The sequence below is a fragment of the Spermophilus citellus genome, assembly GCF_964194105.1.
Source record: "Spermophilus citellus genome assembly, chromosome: 4".
Lineage (NCBI taxonomy): Eukaryota > Metazoa > Chordata > Mammalia > Rodentia > Sciuridae > Spermophilus > Spermophilus citellus.
Genome location: NC_138185.1, coordinates 119,824,094 through 119,849,207, shown reverse-complemented (window position 1 = coordinate 119,849,207; position 25,114 = coordinate 119,824,094). Strand labels below are relative to the sequence as shown.

General features: G+C 42.4%; 1 protein-coding gene across 1 annotated transcript in view; it reads right to left on the bottom strand.

Moving 5' to 3' along the window:
• The window catches only part of RORA (RAR related orphan receptor A), a 686,592-nt gene that overhangs the window by 230,485 nt on the left and 430,993 nt on the right, over positions 1–25,114 (bottom strand). The window lies entirely within an intron of this gene.

Genomic DNA, 25,114 nt, shown 5'->3' with positions numbered 1-25,114 from the left:
GACTCAATCTGGGCAGATCGTATGACTTAAGAAATTTATCTATGCCTTCACTATCTTCTATTTTATTGGAGTATAAGGATTCAAAATAATTTCTGATTATCTTCTGTATTTCTGAAGTGTCTGTTGTGATATTGCCTTTTTCATCCCGTATGCTATTAATTTGAGTTCTCTCTCTTCTTCTCTTCATTAGCATGGCTAAGGGTCTGTCGATTTTATTTATTTTTTCAAAGAACCAACTTTTAGTTTTGTCAATTTTTTCAATTGTTTCTTTTGTTTCAATTTCATTAATTTCAGCTCTGATTTTAATTATTTCTTGCCTTCTACTTCTTTTGCTGTTGTTTTGCTCTTCTTTTTCTAGGATTTTGAGATGAAGTATGAGATCATTTATTTGTTGGTTTTTTCTTTTTTTAAGGAATGAACTCCAAGCAATGAATTTTCCTCTTAGAACTGCTTTCAATATGTCCCATAGATTCCGATATGTTGTATCTGTGTTTTCATTTAACTCTAAGAAGTTTTTAATTTCCTCCTTGATGTCTTCTAAAACCCATTGATCATTCAGTAACCTATTGTTCATTCTCCAAGTGATGCATGATTTTTCCTTCCTTCTTTTATCGTTGATTTTCAGTTTCATTCCATTATGTTCAGATAAGATGCATGGTATTATCTCAACTCCTTTATATTGTCTAAGAGTTGCCCTGTGACATAATATATGATCTATTTTTGAGAAGGATCCATGTGCTGCTGAGAAAAAAGTGTAACTACTTGATGTTGGGTGGTATATTCTATATATGTCAATTAAGTCTAGGTTGTTGATTGTGTTATTGAGTTCTATAGTTTCCTTATTTAACTTTTGTTTGGAAGATCTGTCCAGTGGTGAGAGAGGTGTGTTGAAGTCTTCCATGATTATTGTATGGTGGTCTATTAGACTCTTGAACTTGAGAAGAGTTTGCTTGATGAACATAGCTGCACCATTGTTTGGGGCATATATATTTATGATTGTTATGTCTTGTTGGTGTATGGTTCCCTTGAGCAGTATGTAGTGTCCCTCTTTATCCCTTTTGATTAACTTTGGCTTGAAATCTATTTTATTAGATATGAGTATGGACACTCCTGCTTGTTTCCGCAGTCCATATGAGTGGTATGATTTTTCCCAACCTTTCACCTTCAGTCTATGTATATCTTTTCCTATCAAATGCGTCTCCTGTAGGCAGCATATTGTTGGGTCTTGTTTTGTGATCCATTCAACTAGCCTGTGTCTCTTAATTGGTGAGTTTAAGCCATTAACATTTATGGTTATTATTGAGATATGGTTTGTTCTTCCAGCCATATTTGTTTATTAATGTTACTAAACCTGATTTGTTTTCCTCTTTGATTGCTTTCCCCCCTTTACTGTCCTACCTCCCACTGTTGGTTTTCAATGTTATTTTCCATTTCCTCTTCCTGTAATGTTTTGCCAAGGATTTTTTGAAGAGTTGGTTTTCTAGCTGCGAATTCTTTTAACTTTTGTTTATCGTGGAAGGTTTTAATTTCATCTTCCATCCTGAAGCTTAATTTCGCCGGATACACGATTCTTGGTTGGAACCCATTTTCTTTCAGTGTTTGAAATATGTTATTCCAGGATCTTCTAGCTTTCAGAGTCTGTGTTGAGAGATCAGCTGTTATCCTGATTGGTTTACCCCTAAATGTAATCTGCTTCCTTTCTCTTGTAGCTTTTAAAATTCTCTCCTTATTCTGTATGTTGGACATCTTCATTATAATGTGTCTAGGTGTGGATCTCTTATGATTTTGCACATTCGGCGTCCTGTAGGCTTCTAGGATTTGGGATTCTGTTTCATTCTTCAAGTCTGGGAAGTTTTCTCGTATTATTTCATTGAATAGATTGTTTATTCCTTTGGTTTGGAGCTCTGTGCCTTCCTGTATCCCAATGACTCTTAAGTTTGGTCTTTTAATGTTATCCCATATTTCTTGGATGTTCTGCTCATGGTTTCTTAGCAGACTTGCTGAGCTTTCGATGTTCTTTTCAAGTTGAAATACTTTGTCTTCATTGTCTGATGTTCTATCTTCTAAGTGATCTACTCTGCTGGTAGTATTCTCAATTGAGTTTTTAAGTTGGTTTATTGCTTCCTGCATTTCTAGGATTTCTATTTGTTTGTTTTTTATTACTTCTATCTCCCTGTGAAATTGATCTTTTACTTCCTGGATTTGTTTATGTAGTTCCTTGTCAAAGTGATCTTTCATTGTCTGATTTTGCTGTCTCATGTCTTCTTTGAGACTCCAGATCATCTGAAGCATGTATATCCTGAACTCTTTATCTGACATTCCATCTATTGCAGCTATTACCTCTTCTAAAGTTGAGTTGACCTGCATTGCTTGTGGTCCTTTCTTTCCTTGTCTTTTCATACTGCTCGCGTTTCTTTCTGCTTGGTGAAACTGTTGTGTTTTTGAAATTTTCCCCCTATTTATTTATATTGCTCTTGTATAGTTGGGAAATCTCCCTTGCAGGGCGGGTAGTGGCTGTGCTCCTCCTCTAATTAGGGTGATCTGTCTACCACGCTGGTCGGTCGCAGGTCTGCCCACCCTGTGGGCGCGGGTGGCAGCTCTGCTCTGCCCCCACTCCAATTGTGGTGACATAACTACCATGCCCTCGGGTCGTTGGTCTTGATCCGGATGTGGGCAGCGGCTCTGCTCGGCCCCTACTCCAATTGGTGTGATGTGTCTACCACACTGGCAGGCCTCTAGGCCTGTTCCGCCGGTGGGTCGCAGGTCTGCCTACCTTGCGAGCTCGGGCAGCAGTTCTGCTCAGCTCCCACTCCCAGTGGGGGTACTTGACTGCCTCTCCAACGGGTCGCTCGGCCTTTTCTGGACACTGGCGGCGGCTCTGTTCCACCCCCACTCCAACCAGTGTGACGTGACTGCCTCGGTGCTACTTGTCCACCACGCTGGCAGGCTACCGGGCCTGTCCTGCCAGTGGGTTGCAGGTCTGCCTACCTTGCAGGCTCAGATGGCGGCTCTGCACAGCCCCTACTCCAAATGGGGTGACTTGGCTACCGCGCAGTCAGGTCGCTGGTTCTGTTCCAGGCATGGGTGGCTACTCTCTTCGGCCCCAGCTGCAGTTGGAGTGTCATGATGCCACGCCGGCGGGTCACTTGGCCTGCTTTGGGCACAGGCGGCAGCTCCACTCTGCCCCCCTGGCCCCCACAGCACCCAGCAGGACCCGGACCGAGAAGCAGACACCGCAGGTTCCCTAGCCCTGGGCCAAAGCAGCTTCAGGAGCCAGAACCCGGCCTCTCCGATCCTGGCCACGCTCCGCTAGGAGCAGGCTCCAAGGAGCGACCCCCGCGGGTTCCCCAGTCCTGGGCCAAAGCAGGCCGGGGAACCAGAATCCGGCCTCTCAGAGCCCGGCGCACGCCTTGCCAGGAGCGAGCCCCAAGGAGTATTCTCCACAGGTTCTCCAGCCCCAAGCCTGAGCGATCTGTCTGCGAGACGCAGGCAAATACCAGCCTGAAATCACCTGTTCCGTAGCTGAATGAGCTGAGATCAGTAGAAAACAAGGATGATTACATCAGCTCTCCAAGATGGTGGCTGCTGTCCTCCTCCGTGGTCCGACCGGTGTCGAGAATCGAACTGGACCACTTCTCCCCTCTGTCTCAAAGCCGGAACTCAGCACTAAGCATGGCCATTGCACCACTGGCAGGAGCCCCCAGAATCCACATTGCTGCACTCCCGCTCCGGCACCTCGCCGCTTCCCAGCACACGCCGCAGACTCCAGCTGCGGGGCGGTCCACAGATCAGGCAATGCGACCCTCCGTGCGGAGAAATCGCCCGCGACCGAGCCCCCGCAGCCGAACCTTGCACGATGGAAATCCGTCCACTAGATTCTGGAGCACCTCAAATTCACTGGAAATTCCCAACAAGATAGCCTTCAGCTGTTTCTCCTCGTCTTTCTCCCGCACAGTGACGCGGCGCACAGGGGTGATGCACTCCCTTCGCCGCCATCTTCAGGAATCTGGTCTTAACCTTTTATTGTCTGATTTGTTTTGCCATCCTCTCCCAATTAATTTAAACTACTCTTTAATTTCCAGAAATAATACACACTGGCCATAAAAAGCTAAAAAATATAGTAATATGTAGAATAAAAACCAAAAGATCCCTTTGACTTCCCCCACACTCCCCAATCCCTTTCCTCTCTTCCAAGGTAAAAACTTTCAGTTTAATTTCTTGCATACTCTATATGCTTTAAGTATGTATTTAAATGTGTATATATGTGAGTGTGTATTCATTTGCATTTTTATTTGTATACTTTTCTGTGATTTGTTTCATTTTATTTAATAATATATCATGGTTGGTTTCTGAGTCAATATATCTATACCATATTTGTATGACTTTCTAACTGCTGTAAGGTGTGATGTAGAATAAACAGAAAGGTGTGTTACAATCTGAATGTTCATGACTCAATAAAATCTAAGTGAGACACTCTTTTATAAGGAAAGGAATGCTTCCTTTTATAGAAATAACAGCATTTTCATTGTTTCTTGATAAGAATCTGGCACACATTGATGCTAACCCAGTAAGTGGGGAAGCAGCCTAGCAGTTTTAACTCAAGAAGCTTGAGAATTCTGAGCCACATCGGGTAAACAACTCCTGGATATGAAAGTGGTCACTTGAGCAGGTGTCAAGCAAAAGGCCACACTCCAGACTTCAATAAGTACACCTGAATACCACCGATGGAAGTCCATTTCTTTGGTCTCAGGGTGGCCAACACAGCATTCTCTTTAAAAACGTATATGGAATAAGCAATGGCTTAATTTGTTGGGTACTTTTCCCCCAGACATATGATTCCATTTGAAAACATCGTTTCTGGTGGGGGAAGATTCTCAAATTGGGGAAGGAGAGATACATTCTGTGATGAAATAGAAGAGATGTATTCTGTGATAAAATCAGAAAAATAATTAAAAAAAGAATTCCAAATTCACTAAAGAATCAGTCTCTTAAATGCAAAAGCTAACTTGAGGTGAATAAAAATGAATTTCTTTTAAAAAGTAGTTTTTGGGGCTGGGGATGTGGCTCAAGTGGTAGCGCGCTCGCCTGGCATGCGTGCGGCCCGGGTTCGATCCTCAGTACCACATACCAACAAAGATGTTGTGTCCGCCGAGAACTAAAAAATAAAAATATTAAAAATTCTCTCTCTCTCTCTCTCTCTCTCTCTCTCTCTCTCTCTCTCTCCTCTCTCACTCTCTCTTTTTTTTAAAAAAATGTAGTTTTTGTTTGTTTGTTTTTGTTTTTGTAAACTGGAGCAGAGGAAGCATGCAGGGCAAACCCACTAACACCCCACTCTGTGTTTAAGGCAGATATCACTAATCTATCACGGTATTCTTTCCCACAGAATCAGGACTCAGCCTCAGATTTCTTCTGCACTCAGCACTCCAGAGAGCCACTAGCAATGGACTGTAGTTAGTTCCCCAAATGATGCAGCTTGTCATTCAGTCACAGGAGTCGTCTCCATTATTACCAAACACAGGTTTGAATTTCACAAGGAGACATGAATTGCATAAGCTTAAAGTTGCTGTCCGGGTTTGTCTTTAGCCAAGTATCTGGAGAGGAGGACAAGCCCCAGGGAAAATGGGAGGTCTCCCTTAGATAGTACATTAGGATCCTTCAATACCAGATTAGAAGCTGTGGCAAAGTTGTGCTCCCCTAGAGTCCAAGTGGGTACTCAGTTTATAGTTGATGTGAAGTTGAACGATCATCTGAATCAACTGTATAATGGAACAGGATGCATCTCTAGCAGACATTTTGCACACAGAGTTCTCAAGCACTTAATAAAGGTGTCGCCCTAAAACTTGTTTGGTTAGTGCAGTCTTTGCATATACAGCCTCGAATTAGATATCTTTAAAGGGACCTCTTTTGGAAGAATATAATATAATGCTTTAAAATGCAGTCACCAGTCCAGAAAACAGATTGAAACCAACAGAAGGATATGTGTCAAGATGCTGGGTTGTGTAAGATGGAAAGGTAGGTGAGGGTGAACCAGCACCTTTCAGATTCCCGAGAAGTGGTAGGGCAGGGCGCCTACATGGAAGTCAGGCCAAAACCTCTCTCCCTTGTGGCAAACCTCAGCAAACAGCTGGCCTCCTGGCTGGGTCTCTAGCAGAGTCTACCACTACGTTTCAGGAAGCTTACTTAGTATTACACAAGTTCTCCTCATAATAAAAATTAAGCAAATTAAAAATAAAAGGCCTTAATGTGATTTGGCCAGCTTAGAGCCACTGTGTCAGAGGGAGGTTGAACAAGCTCTTCCAGCTTGTCGGAGATGTGACAATCATTCTCATTCTCTCTTACTCACGCATGCACACACCCACTCACACATCCTGACACACATGCAGACACTGCTCCTACATATGCTTACACATGAACACTGACACACCTACAGACACACCTACTCCCACCCACATGTGCTCACCTGCCTGCGTTTCCACTCACGTTTACTCACACATACACATAATGTCCTGTTATCAGCCCGCAAAGAGGCACACTCAAATACATTTTTCCTTTTCCATCATACTATTCTCATTCCAAAAAAAAAAAAAAAAACACCCTCTTTTTATAGAAATTTCCTTCTAAAGGGACTCTCATAAACACCAGGCCCTGGGGACTGTGTGGAAAATAAATGTGCGCCTGCTCTGCTCCTGGCCCCTTTATTGCCAGGATGGTATTAACCTGTTCCTCTGGAGGAATTCTGGCTCAGAACTTTTATAAGTAGGAGACTCAATTATGCTTCTTATGAGTTCCCTAAATTTGGAAATGGAGCTAAATATGGAAATACATTAGTCAATGTCCTTTTCAACCTCCTCCCCTATTCATTTCACAAACTCCCCCCCCCCCCACACACACTTTCTCTTGGTGATTTCTTTGAATTAGTAAAACTACCAATGGTAACAACCATGAACAGAGTACCACACTGAGATAGGGAAGAGGAAAAGTTAGAAAACAAATGCTCAACAAATTGTGAAAACAAACTGTGGGTGCCAGCAATCTATGATTAAGGCCCCACAGGCAAGCAAGTGCCCGTGTGTAGCCGACTCACTCAATGCTGGATGAGCAGTGTAAGTGTGAGATTGCAAGGACAGAACAAATTTTGATGCAGGAGAACTTTAAGCTTTAAATGTAAATGTTAATGATGTCAATATTTGGGGATTACAAACGGTATTCCCCAAGAATGAGTAATAAGAAAGAAAGAAGAATATAGTGTGGAAGTTATACTGCATGGTCCTACATCAAGAATGATGGCAGATATGCAAAGGTACCTTACAGAGACTTCTGGAAGGCAAAATTTGACCAGAACCTGCCTGAATTTACAAATATGTCAAAAGAAGGGAGGATAACCAAGTCTGGACATGGAAGCAGAAAGGAGGGTCATAGAAACAAAAATGAGTCAAGTCCCTCTTGGGATTTTTCAGGCCTGCGGACCCAATCAGTTGTTCACAGTGGCTGAGAAGTTGGGTTATCTATTTTATGTGTTAGACACCTCCCCTATACAGACATGAGGGGGTGAGGCAGATGCATATGGAGAAGGATTGAGGTGGGAATAGGAAAGGGAAGAGAGGAAAGGGAAAACCAGATATGGAGTCAAAAAAAGAGATTGTGAGAGGGAGATGGAGAAGCAACTTTGCTGATCTTCAATCTGCCTCAGTTCTTAAGCCTTTCAGAAGATGAGATCTCTCTGAGATTTTAGTGTTTAACTACAGTTATTATCCACACAACATGGCCCCTAACACAGTGTTTCCTAAGAGTGATCCTGGGCCAGCAGTATCAGCATTACCTGGCATTTGTTGGAAGAGACAACTCGAGTCCTAGTCCAGTCTTAACAGAATCAGAGATTCTGAGGGTGGGGCCCAGCAATTTGGATTTAAACACATGATTCTGATGCATGATAATGTTTGAGAACCATTTACCCTAAAACAAACTAACTACCTGAATTTACGATCTACTCTCTTGAAGAAATAGTTGGAAAAATCTTTTTTTTTAAACAAACAAAGGGATATTCAGTTTTGTTAGTGTGAGAGATTTGAGTCTGTCCCCTCATCTCTAGACCTAGCAAAGACTCATTTTTGAGTCTATGGGGGTTGAAAGCTGGTCTCTGCTAAAAGGAGAGTCAGCAAGGTAACCATCCACTATTAGGCTTCTTGGGACCTCTGACTTCTCCATGTGCTGGGTGTATCCTTTTCCATTTTCAGATACTTACAGAAAAGTAAGTTTCCTGGTTTGACAGAGATCCACACACCTTAGTAACATGCTGCAGAAAGGTCCAGTACACTCTTCCTAAAGACCATTCCATCCTGCCTTTAATGTCATGGTAATCATGTAGCCTCTTTGAAGTGACAGATGGGGCTAGACATCTCTGTGACACTTTTGACAGTGGATAACTAAACTGTGCCCCTGCATTTCCAATACATCAATCTGGTGTTTGTTTCTACCCTGCTTTTATTGTTTCATTTTCTCCTCTGTGTACACTCAGACTGACTTGCAGACAACTGTGGGCAGCACAGTTGGGTATAAAAGAGAGTTATTTAATGGTGGTATTTAAGGTGTGCACCTTAGCCATGCAGTTTACAAAAGCAAATCTCTGAGGTACAAAGCATCAGAGAGCAAAACAACAGTCACTGACATCTCTTCAGAGGCAAGAAAGAAGCTGAGTCACTGAGCCTGCAATTGAAGAGAAGGCAAATATATCACAGAACAAAGAATAAACCTCCACCCTGGGTCACAGGACATCTGCCTCAGAGATATTCACCAACACAGAAAGATTTGTTGCTTATGATAAAAGACATCTGTGACAAGACATACTGCACAAAGCATCATCTGACCCCTAACTAAACATAGCTTGCTTTATAAAAGGTTGATTTTATATAATATTGTCAAACACTATTTCTGTAGCCCTTTTAAGAAGTGAGGACCAGCAAGTGTTATTAAATCTGTGGCAGGCATCATTCTAATATGTGCCTGGGAAAGCGTGTGACATCTACACCCTAACTGCCTAATTAGCTATGTAGGGATAGAAACTAATGCTATTTAATTAAAATAAAACCAGTTGCACTTGTAAGAACCTCCAACCTTTTGTGGTAAACATCCTTTTTAAAAAAAAAAAAAAGAAAACAAACACAAAATAAACTAACTAAACTAGTACAACTTTCACCTCCAGAAGAGGCAAGGTAAACAGAACTTCAGTAACAAAATATTTGTGTTCAGAGAAGTGCATGTGAATTGAACATGGCTGGAAAAGACTTCCTAGAAGAGATGAACTTCGCTCAGTGGTCCATATTTCACAAGGTACCTTGTCAGGAAACAAGAGAAGCAGCACAGTAGACTCCAGATTCAGTGCTTTTGGAGATAAAATTGAATCCCTCACTCCCATTTGGTTGAAATATTGGGAAGCAGCAAAGGGTCACCACAGAAAGGTTGACTCACCCTTAGAGAGAGACACAGTGACTTGACCATCCAGACCCAGGCTAGTCCTCCACCCCAATTCTCAACCCAATAGTAGATCAGGTGTATCCATGCCCTTTGCGACAGTTATCTATCACAGTTCAGCAGTTACCTCTCCTGATTATCTTGCTTACTTTTCTCCTCTAAGGAGTCACCTAGGGATCAGAAGCAAGTAGTTTGGGGAAGGTGTTGTACAGGTTGTAGGGTTGGGGCTGTAATTCCGATTGCCGATTCACTGCTGGCTGAGAATAGGGCCCAGATTCCATCTTCTGCTTTCCCTCCCTGGTTCCATGTATCCTAAAATAGTGCTTTCTGGTTGACCTTCCAACTTTCAGAGTGATCATCTGGCTAGTGCAGGGACCTGAAGCAGAGGGTGGAGACTCTAGCAGCATGACAGGAGGGCTGGGTTATTAAAGAAAACAGCTCAGAATATGATCCCTTCTGGCCCCTCTCTCCAGCCTGCATGATTGAATGCCCTTCAGCGTTCAGTAATTTGAGGAGATGGACTCCTGCCCCTAGAAGAGGACCCTTGCATAGACCAGCACTCAGCATTGGTGTCTCAGTTCACGAACTCTTATTTGATATTCTCTGATTTGAAAGAACTCTGATCTGATACTCCCTCTTCCCCCTCCTGATAATTACACTGGAGTTTGGTGATTTCTGGAGCATCTTTGAAGATTGTAAGTCTGTTTCATGATCCTAGCTAGCATGTATCATAATGATTTATGAACCTACCTCACTCTCTGACTCGAGTGTCAGCTCCCCTGGATGAATCACCTCAGCATTCTCCACCTTGCCCAGCACAAACACTTGCAGGGGAAAACCATTTAATAAACACACCTTGGCTAAGGCAGCACAGCACGGAAAATTCCAGCTCTTTCCAGCTTCCCACTGCCCAGAAGGCAGAAGACTGAGGGCTTGTAAGATGTTTATAACCCCTGCTTCTCCTCACTGGGGCCCCATCTCTACATCTGCTCCTAAGTATCTCAGCATTCAAGTGTACTTTCAAATCTGAAGCCCCGCAGGACCTTTATCCTGGGCCAGTCTGCTACTACCACCGTGAGTGCATACATCACACACATGGAACCACAGCAGGGTACAATCATACTGACCACATTGTCATTACTCCTGCATGTTCAAGCAGCCCAACTGTATACATCCCTTCTGGAAAGGAGATGATGTCTGTTCCTACTTGTTTCCAGAAAAGGAGGTTCTATAACTTTAGGCAGCTCATTCCTATATAAAAATTCTGTAATGAGCCCCAGTAATGGAAAGATAGTGTTTTCTTCCTCCAATTAGCAATTATCACCAATTGAAGGTTCATGTGTAGACCAGTGGTTCTTAGAGAGGAGCACCTGGACCAGAAGTATCTGTAGTACCTGAGAACTATAGAAATGCAAATCCTTGTGTCCCGTGCCAGGTCTACTTATCAGGAACTCCAGGTGGGCCCAGCAACCTGCATTTAGTCAACCCTCTAGGGGGTTCTGATGCTCACTACAGCTTAAGAACCACCAGTCTATAGAACCAGGACTGAGAGTCTCATGTACACATCAGATCTGGACTAAGAATTACCTGTGTGCTTCAGCTAGGTTTCCTTTGATTATTCCTTGTCAGGAAAAGAGATTCACTTGAATCCCATAGATCAATCTTCACAGGCTACTTGGCTCCTGGAACTTCAGGCTATGTGACTTCTAAGAACCACACACAGGATCCTAATCAACAAATTTCTCAAGCACTTCTCTCTTTTGTGAGGATTCTGGCACATACTTCAGTGACAGCAGTCCACATTTATGGGTTTTAACTGAGTAATTAATAGGATAACAGTTACAAGTGCAAGTTAAGTGCATATTATTTCTACTGGATTGGGTCATAAATAAGTAATACAGCTTTTGAAAGGGAATGGGAGAAACAGTTGAGAAGAAAGACCTATTGGGAACTGAGTAAGGAGCACAGACTTCATTTTAAGCTTGGCCTTCTCTAGTGAGCAATTTCTCGAGGGATAGGGCGTGGCTACGATGGATTCTATTTCACTTGGCATTTCAGCAACACCTGAGCATGGACAACCTACCAGATGTAGGTGATCTGGAGACTGTCTCCTTTTACAGATATCAAAAGCATAAGAAACACTGCAGGAGGGAAGGACTGTCTTGCAACATTGTTACAGACACCTCTTAGCTACCTGGGCTAATCCCCGCCCCAACAGCATTTGGTATTGCCCTACCCATCAGGAGAGGGGCCTCTCAACTGTTCCAAATCAATTCCGGGCCTCTGGGCTGCAGCACATGTTTTGCTGGCTTAGGGCACTTTTGCCTTCTCAAACCCTTTCCTACATTAAAAAAAAAAAAAAGGCATTTCATCACTGCACTGGTATATAATATAATATATGCTGGATTTCATTATTACATATTCATTATTATTATTATATTCACCTTTCTCTCCAATTTGAAAAGAAATTAATATAGTTTAGTGGGTCCCTGAAAGTATCTTGGGCTTGTAGTAGATTCCTTGGAATGTTGATACAAAATACCATAGGCAAGGAGGCAAGGTGGCTTAAACAACAGAAACCTATTGCTTAGCAGATCTGGAGGCTGCAAGTCCAAGCTCAAGTCCTTGGCTGGGTTATACTTCCTGGGATGGTGCTGGGAGGATCTGTTCTAGGCCTCTGCCCTAGCTTCTTGTAGTGTTTTGTCTCAGGGCAGCACGACTCCAGTTCTTCACACAGTGTCCTGCCTAGTGTCCCTTTTCATAAGGACCCACCCCACTCCAGAAGTACTGGATGGCCTTATTTTCAAATAAGGTCACATTTGAAGGACTGGGGATTAGGATGCCAGCCTATGAATTTGGGAGAAGGGGACACAATTCTCACAATTCAACCCATAGCAGAGCCCTGGGCCCTGTGTTTAATGGAAAACTCTCCCGTGCAAGGCCTTTTCTGGGATTCTGAAGGTGAGATGGAAGCTTGGGGTGTCTTCACAGTATCAGAAAAGAGATACAGAGGCCCTGGAGGAGTGTGGGGGGAAGAGGAATGAATTTCTTCTCTGTATTTATTTTCCCCTTGGAGAAAATACTGCAGGATTCAAACACACTTCAAGATTTTGTGGGGAGCAACTCAATCTGGAGGGAAGTTAACCTCTCTTAATGCGTGCTTCACAAACGTCCAGCAAGAGCTTCAGCCCTACCTGGGGGCCTCCCAGGCTCCTGCTCGGGAGTAAACCTTCCTTCCCCCAGAGCCTTTCATTCTTCATATTTACTGTCCTCTCTCCTTGCTGAGCCCTCCCAGGAACTGAGGAAGGAAACAGTTTCCTCTTGGTTTTATATCTGAGTTTCTCTGAGACAATGTACTTTTCAGGCTCCTTCCCCATGTTAACATTTTTTTTTTTTCTCCTGCAAGAAAACATTCAACTTGCGAACTGAAGGGGAGCAAGGAGATTTGTCCATCTCCTCTGGACACAGAACTCTCTTCTCTTACCCGACTCCTCTCTTCCACTGGGAAAGAGAGAAAGAGAACAAGGGAATCTGGAAGAGATATCTGAAATGATCACTCCCTGTTTTTTTTTTTTTTTTTTTTTGGTTCAATTTTTAAAAGTTACTATCAATCCATTACAACAAAGGCCTTTGGATTCTTTCTCAGTCCGAGGCTCAGTGGTTGAATTCCCAAAGGATTCTATAAACCCAAACAATGTGTGGGCTACCCTCCACATTGTCCTCCCCACCCCAATTCAGAAGAAAAATCACCTCACACAAAAACAGACAAATAAAGCAGCACGGCCTGAGGGGGCCCACAGAGTGAGAAGTGAAACAGAACATGAACTTTGCCTGTCCATTTAAATTGCAAAAGCTCCAGCTCATTGGGCAGACACACAATTGGGTCTGGCAAAACCATTCACAGTCCTGGATGTGAACTGGAGCCTGAGACATCATTAAAGGCACCAATGACAATGACAGTTAGGCTGTGTTGAGAGCCGAACTGTCTCGGTAAAACAGTTTTCTGGTTCTCTTTGAGCAGGCAGGGGTAAATAACAGTAATTGCTTCGAAGGTGTGCATGCCAAAAAACCAGGAGCTGGACGCTTACTTGGAGCAATGGTGGGAACCACCCCAGGAAGCTTGCTTCTCTCAGCACAAATTTTAATGAAATAATAGCAGTGGTACTTGGAGCCATTAACTCTATTTGTTGTTGTTGTTATCTCAAAAAAAAAAAAAAACTAACAAAAAGTGACACAGCTAAGTGTACATGCAGGATCAAACAATGTATTTTTTTTAAACTGTTTTACTCTTAACAGCACCTCTATATCATAGCTCTGGTGGCTTTGTGGCCAGGTGGAAGGAGCTTGCAGAATCCATCCTGTTGGTCAGACTTGACTTCCAGTGAAGGGAGAATTGGTTCATCTACCAGACTCGCCTGAAAGGGTGAGTAAACCCCTGGTGAGAAAGCAGTTGAGATATTTTTTGAGGCTGCACACTCAGTTCACCTGTAATGTAAGTCTGAGGCATTCTGCTAGGGTGTAGAAATGGCATGGTTTAGAATGAATGGACATGCCTTGCTTTGGCCTGGGTATCAATAACAGCTTGAGGTATCCCCAAATCCTCTCCAAATGCCTCAACTGACTAACCAATCACAACACCAACCATTAGCAAGATATGAGGGACAGAAAGAGAAAGTTTAGTGAACCAATGGCTCAGATTTAAATTCCAGCCAGACAGGGGACAGTAGGGAGGTTTACATCCAGGGCATGGAGTAAATGCCCCATAATTCATTATGATAAGTCCAGTGGCCCTAGCTTTGCTGTAGAAACCTGGAGCCATGGCTATAATGGCCTAATGACTCTGGGGATTGGCTGCAGGAGTCTAGCCTTCTCCTTCCAATTTCATCTTATCAGTCTCAGGGCCCTTCTGTCTCAGCCTCTTCTTTGTTCACAAGGGAGGCTTTAGCAACCCACTTTGCATCTTTCCTCACTTCCTACACAGCCACAGCTGATCCTTCCCTAATACCTGCCTCAGCCCAACCGTGCAACAGCTTCCTCAGGATGTTCCTGGGAGCTCCTGCCCTTCCAGTCATATGAAAGATTGTCTCACAGAATTTATGCAACTTCTGAAATCCAGTCTCCTCCAGGAATCCATTCCAGATTGATTAGAGAGAAATGCAAATGATTCCTACGGCCCCAACCAGATATTTGTACAATTTTAGGAGTTATTGTCTCTAACACTTACCAAGTTTCTTATACCACCTCTCTGCTACCCACAGTGAATGCTGTTACTCTTTTAAAAAGTTCTGATGACTCTAATTTTTTCTACTGATTATTAAAAAATGATATATGCTCACAGCAAATAGTCAGATAAGTAAATGCATAAATCTATCCAGAAGAACATGTAGGAGAATGCAAAAACCACACAAACTCAGTACTCAGATATACCTTCTTTTGAAAGGAATGTTTAAAAAAATTTACTTTCTAGTTGAAAAGTAAAAATCACACATACTTATGGTATAAAACAAGTTTTGGTATATGTATACATAGTAGAATGGCTAAATAAAACTAATGTATAGATAACCTTGAATACAAACAATTTCTTTTTGTGGTGAGAACACTTACAATCTACTCTCTGAGCAATTTTCGGATACGTAATATATTAACTGTAGTCACTATGATGTACAATAGATTTCATATTCCTTCTGTCTAACTGAAATTTTGTGTCTTTGGACCAAAATCTCCCCAATCCCCAGATCTCTCCTCTTCTTCTGTGAGTTCTTTTTTTTGGACTGGGGTGGGCAGGGTGGTGGTGGATTGAAATGAACCCAGGGCACTTTACCACAGAGAGCTACATCCCCAGCCCTTTTTAGTTTTTATTTTGAGACAGGGTCTGTTAAATTGCTGAGTCTGGCCTTGAACTTGGGATCCTCTTGCCTCAGCCTCCTGAGTCACTAGGATTACAGGTGTGCACCACCACATCCGGCTCTGCTTCTATAAGTTCTATTATTGTAAATTCCACATATAAGTGAGATCCTGCAGTATTTGACTTTCTGTGCCTCCTTATCTCACTTAACTTAAAGCCCTCTAGGTTCATCCATGTTGTTGCAAATGCCAGGATTCCCATCCACCCTTTGAAATCTGAATAGTATGTGTATCACAGTTTCTTTATAGATCTGCCACTGACAGATACATAGGTCAATTTCATGTCTTAGCTATATTGACCAAGGCTGCAATGAACGTGGGTGTGTGGACACATGGACACAACTTCTAAACTTCATTATGTACATACAGTTACTCCTGATTGGAATGGCTCTACATTATAGGGAGAAATTAAAAAGAGGCACATTTCCATAGTGAAGGGTAAGTGGCTGCTCACTGGTTGGTCCTGTTTACAAGGCCACCTAGAAGGATCATTTCAAGGCCAAAGTGGAAATCTTCTCATGTCTACCACAAGAAAATGGAACGGAAGCAGCACTTCAGTTTGAAAGAGAAGATGAGTGAAGTTCAGGCCCACTATAGATACTTATGAATCCAAAAAGGCAGGGGACATCAACTTGAGAGTGACCGAAGTTTATCAAAGAAATGGAAAAAAGAAGGCACAGCGAGGAAATCTGTCACTCCCTCAGCCCATTTCCAGATGGTATGAAGCCAGTGCTAAGCCCTCATGCAGTGTGAGACTCTGCCAGGCACATGAGGAATTGCTTGCCTTGGTTTGAGGGTTTGGGGCCATTGTCTCAATGCCATTTGCACATACGAGGAAAAATGTATTCCCGCTTTTCTCTGTCCCACCTGTTAGGGAGAAGGCAGCCTGGGTCCAGTTTGACTGCTGGTCTTATGTTTCCATTCAGAGCACTGGATTAGAGAGTGAAAGAAACGAAGAAAAGAAGTCAAGATGATTTGATTGGCTTCCATTGGAGAAACCAGGCTCATGGAAGAGGAAGTACTAAATCTGGATAGTAAGGGGTAGGCAAGAAAAGATAAGAATCAGAGGATGCTGGGTTGTAGAGAGAGCTGGAAGGAAATTCTCTTTTTGAGGAGGGGGAATGATTAAGACCATTGTCATAGTGTGATCAGTGGTTTTCAGGATGTGTTGGATAAGAAGATCTTTCAGAAAATTTGCTGTAAGCTAGGGATGGAACCCTTGACCATTTTCTGAAGAGTTGCAATAAAGATACAAATTGCTTTTAAATTCTTGGAAATCTGTGTGCTTCTTTGGAAAGGACACTGTGTAGACACTGGAAACCTGAAGCAGCTATTTTACACAGGTTACATGTAAACACTTGTATTGTTTGCTGTAGATGCCCAGTTTCTAGTGATTAGTGATTTATGTCCGTGGAGAGACTTGGTTATACCCAGGTAGATATCTTGTCATGGTTATGAAAGCTCTGAAATAGGGAGCCTGAATTTGAGTCATGGTTCTTCCTGTTATTGGCCGTGTGTCCCCCGAGCATGTCACTTAACTTCTATGAGCTCAGTGTCCTTACAGGTAAACGGGGGAGAACAATAGTGATACCTGCCTGCATCTTGAACTTCTGTTCTCATTGCATAAGATAACTGCTTTGTGAACTGTACAGAAGTCTCCAAACCATCACTCAATGTGGCCTCTTCTGAAGCTTCACTGCTGACAACAGAGGCGTCTGGGATGCCTCCAGGACTGTTTCTGCCCAGGGCTAATCATGATTCTTCTCTACTCTTTCCTGGTATGTTCTCTGAGTTGGGAGCCAGGGAGGAATCAATTCAGTCCTAGGAAACCTACTGGGAACTGAACAACCTCCCTACCTCATTTCCCCCCGGGGGCCTCCACTGCTGATTAAATGGAAATGCTGGAGGGTGTGATGGGCTCAGGCCAGGGTTCTGCTGACTGCAGCCAATGCCTGGCCACCACGCTCTGTGCCCATGGTGATTTCACCCGCTGGCTCCCACCTCAATGGACCGCTCTTTCTGAAAAGCCATTTTGTGACTGTCTTAGGAGAGCTTCATTCATACTGGCGGGAGTTCCTACCCCCTTTGCTTAAAATTAACCCTGCTTACCCCAAAACAGCCACAAAGAAGACCTCGATCGCTCCAGATTTCTTTCTAGGAGAGTTTTCTCTGCTTTCCAGGATTCCACCAGAATCTCACTTAACCTCAGAGAGAACTGTGAGGCTGGGGCCAAGAACCTGTGGAGGTCCTTGGAGGTCTGTCCCCATGGGTTCCCGTCCCTCCCTAGGAGAGGGAGTGCCCCCTAGGAGAGGGAGTCAGACGGTTTTTCTACCTCCACTTCAAAATCAGATTCTTTCCTTTTGTTTTTAGTAGCTGAGACCAAAAGCCTGGCCTGCTCTCTGTCTCTGGTCTGAGTCAAGAGTACTTGCCACTGATTTTCCTAAGAGGCAGCCCAGAGGCTGGTCAACAAGGAACTGGCCTGCTTTCTTTGGCCTCAACATGGCTGGTTCTGCCCTCACCCTCAGCCAGCCCAGCAAAAGCCAGGGCCCAAAACAGCATCAGGACCCTGAATTAAGACGCAGGCAACTCTTTCCACTTTCCGGGCCGTCTCGACACATCTGTCTTGTCGGCCAGTGTCTAAACCTCTTGAGCAATCCCAGCTGCTGTGCCTGCCCGAGGACACAGGGACATTTGGTTTCTGTTAAAACACAACAGGTCAGTGTGTCCACCTGCTTCATCTTCCCTCCTGTACCAGGAGGGGGACAGCAGCAGCCAACCACTGGTGCTGCAGGTTGGGACATTTCCCCTTTTGTTACAGTGACTTCATACCTTGGACTGGCCTCCACTGGGTCTTCCAAAGCCACTTTATTTCCTGTGTATTTCCAGCACTTGGCCAAAAAGAATGTACAGTATGAAAAAAATGTCTACTACCCTCAATTTCAGACCCTCTGGAAGAAAATATCTGGAGGGCTTTTAAATAAAAGAAATAATTACAACCTGCTGAGTGCCTTACAGAATCTATGAAACTCAACCTTTTCCAAAATATCATAGTATTTCCTGTGGCTTCTGTAAGCTAAGCCTTCATGGATTTATAAGTATGTGTCCAACACAGTCTCTGGGCTCCATTTTTTTAAATCCAAAAGCAAGATTTGAAAAGCACAAATACATCCTCTTGGAAGACAGTGTCCCAAAAGGTGTTAAGTTAAAACACAGCTGGAAAAATATAAGCTGCCAGCTGTCAGGGGTGGTGGGCCTTGTAAAAAAAAAATTTTTTTAAATGAATGGAGGTTTGAATTTTCCAGCTTGCTGCCTAGTTGTAGGTTTCAGGTGTTGAACATGCTCAGTATGCCTGTGGATACAGACAAGTTGCAGTTTCTGACGATATGGTGGGTGGAGAGTGGTTTATGAGCCTTGAGATTCATAAATTCTGTCTTTAGAACTCTCTGTATAAACACAGTTAAAAAGTGGAAAAGGAGAGAGAGAACATTTTCTGACCTGAAACTACCCACGATCAGTGATGCAGACTCCTGCTGGCCTGTCCCAAGAGAAAACTGAAACCTTCTGAAAAAGAAATTCAAGGAGACAGAAGCCTCCACTCACTTTCCAGGAGAGGTAAATGTTCCAGGTCTGGCTTCGCTGTGTATGACTCTTTCTTGCTAAGGCCACACGTACACAGAAAAGATGAAATGGATACAATTAATTGGATACTTGAACCCTTGAGTAGACCATCCCAAGTATGTGGTCATAAAAATACCTTTCCCTTGGTGGTTTTGAAAAATAAATCAGATTATTTATTTTAATTTCATACTGTAGTTTTCCCACTTTAGTGGGAACTCAAGGATCTAGGGACTTGATTTCCAGGGAGAATGAGGTGGATTCCATCTTGGCTTAACTCTGAATAAAACACTGAGTGCTAACTCATAGATCAACTCGAGCTAGTACCAGCCACAGACAGTGAACTGGCTGTCATTTGTCGTCACAGACTACTGCCCTCTGCTTTTGGTTTCCTCACCCCCACCAAGAGGGACCCTTCTTTAAGCTTTGCAGCAGCCCAAGCTGGGGAATATTCTCTTGTTCAAGCTAAAACTTACTTATGTGCTCTCTTCCCTAAGAAGCCACTCAAGTCATTTCTGTTGAGGAGACAGGAGTTGAATATGGTCCACCTCCCAGATAACAGTCATGTTTAGTCCCCGAGAGAGAGAGAGTAAAATAAAATAAAATAATAAAATGAAATAAAATAAAGGTTGGAAGTTTTGGAATCAAAGAAAGTTGATAAGGGAGATATTTTTAATTAAAAGATGAGAATATTCAACTCTTCTTATCTGCCACTTCAAAGAAGTGTTAGAACATTCCCTGAGAGATGGAAGCAGAAGGATGAGCCTGCTTTACTCTGTGGTGCAGGATTCCAGTAAATGGCAGAAGAACAAAATAAAGGGATGGGTTTTTTTTTAAAAAAATGTCATCTCTTTATTTAACCTTGACCTGTTAAATAAAGAAATACTAGCCAGGAACATGGAGTACATCTGTAATCCCAGCAGTTTGGGAGGCTGAGGCAGGAGGATCAAGACTTCAAAGCCAGCCTCAGCAAAAGCAAGGCTGCAATAAGCAACTTATCCTGCAATAAGCAACTCAATGAGACCCTGTCTTTAAATAAAATATGAAACAGGGCTGGGGATATGGCTCAGTGGACGAGTGCCCTTGAGTTCAATTCCTGGTACCCCATGCCCCCCCCAAAATAAATACATAATTTTCTTGTTTGTTTTGTTTTTTCCTATGATAGGGATCACACTCAGGGCCTTGTGCATGGGAGGCAAGTACTCTATCACTGAGCTATACTCCCAGCTTACTACAATTTTTATATAGAAAAAAAATGTAAGCAGGCCCCATTCAGCTGTGGGAGATATTTCTGCAACTTGTATTTGGGGTAAAAAATGGGAGTTCATAACCCACTTGAATCAAATGTAGGGAAGATGATATGTCATGAGCTTTGTAATGTTTTGAACAACCAATAAAAAATAAATAAATAAATATATAAAACCCTCTAGTTGGGATTGCCATCTCCATCTAGGACTTCAGAAGAGGTGAGACTGTATGAGACCCTACCTTTTGAGCCACTAGAATTACTATGTACAGGAGGAGAAGTGGAATAGACACACAGCTCATGATGCCTGAGGACACAGGTAAGGCACAGAATAGAATATGCAAACAGGCCCTGATGAGCTCTTGGGTGAGTTGTCCAGGGCTCTCAGTGAAGCCACAAATCAAGCAGGTAGAACTTTCTTGTTTCTATGCTTCTCCTTTAGGGATCTAATTCTCTGTAAAGTAACTCAGGAAGAAAAAAAAATAATGCTCCTTTGTTTCTAGGACTTGGCCTTTTGTTTTATAATTAATATAGATTCCCACCCAATGCATAAATGTTTAAAGCATCATTTATATTGCATCGCCCACTTGTTAAAGTTTAAAATGTTGCAAATAGCCAAGAGTCTGTGCTTTTGCTACAAGCAAACTTGCTCACCCCGTGGTCTTAATCTCTGGAAAACATCAGCATAAATGAACTTCTGGGTCAATTTTGTATTTGCTGCACATTCTTTGCTATTATAAAATAAGAAAGAATATGGTTTTAAGTCAAAGTCCAGCTTAAAATATTTTTTTCATATACATTTTGTAAGCTGAAATGTGTGTATTCATCTTTATGATACATTTCATATGGTAATGGATGAAAATCTGGTCTTTACCCAATAATGGTTCAATTAGCAGAACAATTTGGATGATCCTAATTAGAAAATCCAAAATATGAAATGCTCTGAAACCTAAAACTTTTTGAGCACTGATGTAATACTCAAAATTTTTGGATTTTGGAGCATTGAAGATTTGAAGTTTTCAATTAGGGATGTTCAACTGGTAAAGTCCATGCAAACATTCCAAAAATTCAAAAAACTCTGAGATCTGAAGCGTTATGGTCCCAATCATTTCAGATAAAGGGTACCCAACCTGTAAAGGCTCTAGGAAATGGAAACTAGCATCTTCACACAGGGATTATTTTATTAACAAGGGGATGAATCCAAAGATTAGAAGCCATCTGCCTTCACAAATCACGTGTAAATAAAGAGGTTCCTCTTTGTGTAGTTTTTAGATTCTTTAACTTAAAAGTCAACTCAGGAGAGGATTGCGCAGTGTGCAGTGGCTCTGAATGGAGCCAGTGTCTGGTCAATTTGTCCCAAGCCTCATTCCTATTACTAGGCTCCTGACCTGTCCTTTAGACTAAGCCTGTTCCTGGTCCAGTAACCAAGCCCTGTCAGCTTCTATCCTGATTCTCTTTTCAGGCCTCCCAGGTTCCTTTCCTTTCCTCATAATTCTCATAACTCCCAGTCTTATCATTATCATTTTTAGGCTCTAGGATTTCTGAGTGTGAAGGGTCACAGCATGGCACTGACATGGAAGTTGGAGCATGTTTCAGCGACACCTTCCTGTTAATGGAGGATGACCAGATGATCGGTGTGCACTAGTGGGCGTTTAACTTCTAGAAGAGGCTTCAATGTTTTCCAGTACATAAAGAAACTCTAACTGCTAAGAAGAGTTACCTAGGTAACTTTAATCAAGGTGTAAATAGTGTCCATTTTCTGTATAATTGATATTTTTAAACTTTTAGTAAACATAAAAATCATTCAGAGTTTGTTAGGACACACATTCTTAGAGTCCACCCTCAGGAATCCTGCTTTAGAAGCTGTAGGACTGAGTTCAGGACTCCTGGACTAATCCCCCGCTCCCGCCCCTGTGCACCCTGCTTGGGATTCACTCTCTCAGAAGGAATTTTGAGAATCTTGTTCAACATCTTCATTGAACAACATCCAGATGTGAATTACAAGTTTTATTTTCACATAGACCACTATCATTATGAAAATATTTGCTGTCTTTAAAGTTTAGTATATCTCATATGATCTCATTTGCACCATTAATTCTTCTAATAAATTATTTCTATAAAACATAAATGTAAAAGTTAACATAGCCTGATTGAGATTGAATTACTAAAAATTGCTTTAAGCAGATGAAATACAAATTAATGAGATTTCTGTAAATGCTTGTGTTTTTTTCCCCTAATATTCTATGGTGTTATGGTGTATTGTCAAATACTGAACTGTTTTAGCTATTTCTGAAAATTAATTTAAAGGCTACTTTTGTACTAGCTAAGAGAGAGAAAGAAGAGTTGATCAATTTAAGTAACCCTTGCCTTGAACGGACTAAGTTTTGCAGGACAAAATGAATATCAACCAGGATTGTTTTGAAAAGTGTTTCAGTGTTTGTTAGCACAATTAGACAAGGTCTCCTTTCACCATGGATGTGATGGAGAAAATGTGCTCTATGACTTTAGTCATCTAAAGATCTAAGTGTCAACAACTAATTTTAATCCAGTCCTTTTTGTGTGCCAAGTATTTTATATTTGGTCTTTACAACATGTCTGTGGACAGACACTACCATCAACCCCATTTACATATAAGGAAACTAAGGCTCAGGATGGTTAAGTAAGTTGCCCAAAATCACTTGGTAGAAAGTGGCACAGCTAAGTATGACTCTCAAGCCCAGGAGACCTAGTCTGTACAAGATAAAGGAGTCATTCTTTATTATGCCACTGGTCTCCTCCACCAGGGAGTCCTTTTTATTAGGCATAAACTGGCTAGCTAAAACTTGCAGATTGAATAATTTACTTTGAATGAAGTGGTGCACACAGAATATTAATCCAGATAATTTTCTTCAGAATAAGGTAAAAACAAAACAAAACAACAACAGCAACAAAATACCTCCTTCTAATTTTAGTTTCAATATATTTTTGCAAACATATTTTTGACCAGATGGCCACCAAGCTCAGTCGTGTTGGAATCCGGTGGCTGATCAGCAGCTGTTTTGGGCAGCCTAACCATTCACCTGTGTATCACAACTTCAGAGGAAAGAGGACATTGACCTAAGATTCTAGTCAAGGAGAATGAGTAGAAGCTGATCCAGGGATGGCAATCTATTCCCTTTTGTGATTGGCATATAGAAAAGATGTTTAGAAACAAATTTTCAGTTTTTACTTTAAAATTTTTATACTGCCTTCAAGGAAGGTAAAGAAAAGGAACATTCAGTGTCTTTGTCATTGCTTCAGAAAGAGAGAACTAGCTGGGACTCCAGGTTACATGGACATGGCCCTGCCTTCCATGTTACAGATGTAGCCACCTAAGTCTATAAACAAAGCTGCCCAGAGGGCAAAGGGCCATGAATAATTCAAGTCACCTACCCCCAGCTGGGTATGTCTTTCATGGCCCACGATGGATGTTACTTCTGAGCAGACTTGGCCTGTGGAAGGCATTTGATAGCAGGCAGTGATCAGTGCAGAGAAGAACTTCAGGCAAGGGCTTATTACAAGGCAAAACAGAGGATTCTGGAGATCAGAAGAGCAGAGTGACAGCATGGTCAAAGGATCCAAGGAGAAGGTCTCCTAAGATCCTTAGCTAAAGTCCTTCCCACACCCACTGTGGGGCAAGCCTTCCCAGAGCCTATCTATATTTCCACTTTGCCTGCGTCCATGGTGGTTTTAGTTTTGTTGTTAGGCATTGCTTATATATGGCAAATAACCATCAGGAGAAATTGGCAGTTGTGAGACCATCAGTGGTGGAAAGGAAAAAGTGGGGTGGTAGCAAAGGAACCACCATCACCATCAGCATCAGCAAGTGTTGCTATTACAACAATAAATAATGATAATGATGACAGCTAACGTTTAGTAGATCAGACACTAAAGCATTTAAAATATTTCATCTGATTGAACGCTCATGATACTCTGATCAGCGTCATTATTATCCTACTTGACTGACAAGGAGATTAAGAGCAGAAGTGAGCACTCTAACCAAGATCACTTGTCAGGTAGTGGTAGTGCTTGGTTTGGGTCCTGAAGTCTGAGTGCAGAGTTCCCCTTCAAAACCCACCTTCTTGACTACCACATGCCAGGCTTCCTAACCTATTACCTTCCTTATCTTCAAAGCAATGGACAGAGCTGGGTATGCTACCTCCCCTTACAGATGAGGAAACTGAGGTTCAGAAATGGTAAATTGTCTGCCAAGGGGAAGGAGTAGAGGTGAGATTCAAAAACAGGACAGTGAGTCACTTTACTACCATGCTGGCGACAGCTGTGAGCACTCCAAGATGAGGACATAACTTTCTCCTTACTATGACTCTAAGACCAGGTGGGAGCAGGGAAAGAGTTTGCGGGGAGGAGATAATGACAGCATGTGTTAGAAGACAGAGAAGTTACAAGCCTTGAACTTGGGACCCATCCTTTGGGAGGCACAGCATATGAGCTAGGCTGAGCTCTCTTTGATTTGCTAAATAAATAAATAAGGAAGAGGAAGAAGGCAGTGGGACAGCATCACAGCAAGGAAGAGAACCAGCCAATGTGAAGAAAGAACATCAGGAGAGAAAGAAACCTCTGAGAATAGCACAAGGTAAATTTTAGGCAGCCACAAAAACTGGCTGACCACTCAGACACCTGTAAACAGCCCCCCACACCTCATCCCCCAGTTTCCTTCTCCGATGGCACCATGGGAAGCACTGATTTCTATCTCCTTTTACTTCTGGATGATGCAACCTGACAAATACAGTATGGAAAACGCAGGGACCTGTGAAAGCAAAGTGTGGCTGGCGTTGTTTTCCATCTCCCAATAATAGCATTTCAATTTGGTACCTAAATAAACAATCTATTTTAGTGGCTCCC